This window comes from Gossypium raimondii, chromosome 12 (genome assembly GCF_025698545.1).
Source record: "Gossypium raimondii isolate GPD5lz chromosome 12, ASM2569854v1, whole genome shotgun sequence".
NCBI lineage: Eukaryota > Viridiplantae > Streptophyta > Magnoliopsida > Malvales > Malvaceae > Gossypium > Gossypium raimondii.
This window is the reverse complement of record NC_068576.1, coordinates 7501-11976: the sequence shown is the minus strand read 5'-3', so window position 1 is coordinate 11976 and position 4476 is coordinate 7501. Positions and strand designations below refer to the sequence as shown.

Below are 4476 nucleotides of genomic sequence, written 5' to 3'. Positions count from 1 at the left end.
AAAAATGTCAAAAGAAGTTGCTGAAAATGTTGAGGGAATGGAAACTCGTGGGAGGGCTAGGAAAGCTAGTTGCTCAAAGGACATACTGTCAGCCTTAGACGATCGAGTCGTCACTCTCGAGGAATCTGTGGGAGATATCAAGGAGAGGATTAATGACGTCGATGATAGGCTTCATGATGGGTTGCAGTCAATGTTGGAGCAACTCAAAGAGTATGTGTTGGTCAGTGTTGAAAAGCTGAATGGCAGAGATGATGCCATTGAGGCTATGATAACGGCCTTGAAAAAGGAGATTGCAGAGCTGAAGGGTGAACTCACAATCTACAAGGCTGCCTTGGGCAATGGAGGGCTAGCTGCTGTTGCACCCAAGCCTAGTGTTGACATTTCCAAGCCCAAGGAGTTCAAGGAGACAAGGTCTGCAAGAGATGTGGACAATTTCTTGTGGGGAATCGAGCAATACTTCCGTGCCAAAGGCGAGGATGCCACTAAGGTAACTATTACTGCTATGTATCTCACTGACGTTGCTTTGTTGTGGTGGCGTCGTAGGTCCACCGATGTGAGACGTGGTGGGACTGAAATTGGAACTTGGGAGGAGTTTCGATGTGAGTTTAAAGTATAGTTTTACCCAGAGTATGCCGAGGATGGAGCTCGGGCAAAGTTGCGTCGGCTTACGTAACAATGCACAGTGAGGGAGTATGTGTAGGAATTTAGCGAAGTAATGCTGCAAACATCAGATATGGGTGAGAAAGAGGCGTTCTTTTCCTTCATGGATGGGCTGAAACCGTGGGCAAAGCAAGATTTGCAACGTCGAGGAGTCCAAGAGCTTACCAAGGCAATGTATGTGGCCAAATCGCTTGCTGAATTTGGAGGGAAGAAAAACAATGCCGATGCTTCTAAGCTTAGATTCAATCAAAAGGGAAATAGTGGGGGAGATAAAGAAAGGCCCACTAGGAATGGCAACAGTAAGAAGCCTTGGGACAAGAGCAAGAGTGGGACTATAAGTTGCTTTCACTGTGATGGTCCACATGATCAAGGACTGTCCAAAGAATGCCCTGCTGAGGAGGTCGCTCATTTATTTGCCAGAGCAGGGAGAGAGAATTTTTTTTTATTTATATAGGTGCATGAAACTGCGCCGTTTTGGCCCAACCCCCTAATGCCCAAAATGACGTCGTTATTCGTGCTTTCAAAGTAGTCCCCCCTTTTATTTATTTTCAGATTTGACCCCGAATTTCATTTTAAAATTCAATTTAGCCTTTTTTCCCTAAAATTTTCAACATTTCAATAAAGGATCGTATTTTAAATCTCTTTAAAGTTTTCAATCTTCGACACTAAAAGATTAATTAATCAACTAGGTACCAATTTTGGGCGTTACGAGGGTGCTAATCCTTCCTCATACGTAACCGACTCCCGAACCCGTTTTTCTGATTTTCGTGGACCAAAATCGTTGTTTTAATAAAATTAAATTGTTTATTAAAAACAACCACTTTTCAAGGTGGCCCGATCACACCTTATCAAAAAAGGATTGGTGACGACTCCCGTATTCGTTTTCATTTTTAAAATCCAAGTCGATTCCGTTTTACAAAAAACGATGTCAACAATATACATTACTCTAAATTATTGATACCTAACTTAACTACTGTTTTTTAGCTTCAAACCATCAAATTTTATTCAACTATTTTCTCTTGTATAAGAACTTTAAGAGTTTGTTGTTAAATCTTTTATCATTTTCATTTTATTGAATTTAGAGCTTCAGAGGTTGATTATTGGTTTGCTCAATTTCTCTTTATATTAAAGATTGTATTTAAGGTTTTAGGATAGAAAATCTTTAGGGATTAAGAGATTACTAATTGAGCCTTTGGAAAAACTAGAGAATTCTTGGAAAAACTAGAGAATTCTTGTTAAGCCATAAAAGTTAAGGAATGTTCTATTCAAGCCTTTGAAAAATAATGATAAAGGTTATACTTTTTATTCTTATAATGAATATGGAAAATCTTTAGTTGAGGTATACTATAGAAGCAAATAATTTGGGCCAAACCACTAGAAATCAAGTGTTCAAGTTTTTCTTCATTCTCCTTTCAATTTAAAAGGTTTGTAGAAGTTTTTGGAAATCACAATTCACTCCTCACTTGGTACTTTTGGATCTAACAATAACTATAATTATTTTATTAATATCATTCTATTATCAACCTTGAATATAAAACCAATAGATAGGTTTGGCATTTTTTCAATAACAAATTATTAATTTAAAATGTAAAATAAATCACAATTAGACTTATTATTATTAAATACCAATTGAAATTAAAACATAGCACTATAAATTCATACATTAATAAAACATTTCCATTCAATTAACTTATAAAAATCACCGAAAAGAAAAACAATTTTTAGTATTATTTGATAGGTTTTATTTCCATCACAAAAGATATTCAATTATTATTATTTGATATTTGATATTTGATATTTGATATTTGATATTTGAATTTGATAATGCTTACTTGCACAACTTTTTATTTTTAAATATTATGTCTATAAATTAATAATTATTTATATTAATGTAGATTAAATGGATCTTGGACTAGGTGTTGACAAAGTAGCAAACTCCTATCATAAAGCTTGGACTGATCTCGCAGGACAAACTTGTTTCACGGGGTTAGACCTTTTGTGTTGCAATCCGTGCAACTTTAGGCAATTCCTTCGCTTCAAATGCACAAAAAGGTGAAATTTGGCTTGAACTGTTGGATAATTTTTTGCATTGAGTGAACCAAGATCAAGGCTTAGCTTAATATTTTTCCAGCCAAGGACGGTCCAAATTATGAATATTTTATATACTTTATATTTAATTTTTATTCAAAGTTAATTAGGTTAAAAATTAATATAAAGCCTGAAGGAGAAAGTTAATTATGTGAGTATGGGAACTTAGGTTGGCGAAATATAGAAATGACAAATGTCAAATTAGGTTGAATTACAAATTATGTGCAGTTACATGGGTGTGAAAGTTAATTTTAGATGGCGACCTAAGAAGAATTCGACATAAGTGTTAAATAGTAAAGAAGTGAACTTTGCCCAAGTAACTTTAACATTTTGATGTGCAAAAATTAAGGATTATCGACTTGAGTACAAATTCGTGAGTATGTACAGCATAGAGAAGTACATTGTGAAATCATAAGAAAATGAGGAATTAAATATACGCAAAACATGCTGTTAACAAATTCATTCATAGGCTGCTGTTTTTGAGTTAGATATAGTGTATTGGGCATATAACACATCTTTCCACACATTTTCCTGATTCTTTAGCACCTAATACAGATGCAGATCCTAGTATCGAAGAATCCGCACATATTTGGTTAAATATATTTTGTAAACATATATAGGTAGCTTACTGATGGTTAAATCACACTTTTATCAACCTGACTATTAGGCTCTATTTATGGAGCTAAACCTATGGAGCACGGACAAGGTTGAGAGGATATATTTCCTTTGACTTGTATTGAAAAGCTTCTTATTCCCTTTGACAAGTTTGTGAATAGCTAACACCTATCTGACAACAGGACATCCTAATTAAGTAACATAAATTACGATGAGGACAATTACGATGTGAAAGACTTACACATGCATGTATTTAATGGCAGTGCATAGCATTCATTCAATCCGTGTAAAGCAAACGCACAGCTGCACAAAATGTCAGACATGGCATCTAGAACATTGTTTGTCAGGGGTAACGTTATCACGTGTTGTAGGCAATAATCTAACAGTTGACAGACATTAGTAAAATTAGCCATAACGACAGTAATAACACATGAGAAAGAGAAGAAACTTTCGGTGTTGGTACTAAGCAGTTGCAGACATTGAAACCTCAGTGAATATAACAATGGCAGTAAAGTACACAACACTCATAGAATGGATATGAAAACGAAAGACATACCCTTTTCGTCATGGGCCATGAAACATCAGTAAAACACCATAACCTACAGCAAACGTGATGGAGAGAAAAGAGCACAGCACCACGGAAAAAGTAGGTAAACCAGGAATTCAACTAACCACCGTTCATCGGCCGCCACAGTCACCATGCGGCTCCTCCGAATATAACAGGTACTGACCAAAGGACTAATTGCAGTGCAAATTGGGCAGACGGATCCTATAGCTATCGTAGAGAATGAAACACTTATGAATCTTAAGAGAATTTCATACAGAAACAGTTTAAAGGAATGAAATAACACAAATAACACAATGGAAATTGACAAACAGAAAGGAATGAAAAATAAAAGAGAAAGGAAAACATTTTGATTTGAATCGTTGTGTAGAGTTGGAGGGATGTCAAATTTTGGGAGGATTAGAGGCGGGATCTGTGAATTTCACAATTGAAACGGTGCGTGGTGAAATCAATTGAAACGGTGAGTTTTGAATAATTAATTCATAATCAATTTATGTTTTTTAGCTTGGAAAACTTTGAAAGGCCATAACTTTTGGCTCGGTTGTCCG

The 4476-nt window shown here is 35.6% G+C and overlaps 1 long non-coding RNA gene across 1 annotated transcript in view; it reads right to left on the bottom strand.

Moving 5' to 3' along the window:
• Positions 1–3159: 3159 nt before the first annotated feature.
• The window catches only part of LOC128035607 (uncharacterized), a 1420-nt gene continuing 103 nt past the window's right edge, over positions 3160–4476 (bottom strand). Inside the window, exons 1-2 of the long non-coding RNA XR_008192116.1 lie at positions 3920–4476; positions 3160–3742 (exon numbers count right to left, since the gene is read on the bottom strand). The exon at positions 3920–4476 is cut by the window's right edge and continues 103 nt beyond it. This is a non-coding gene — a long non-coding RNA (uncharacterized LOC128035607). The remainder of the gene's footprint in view (positions 3743–3919) is intronic.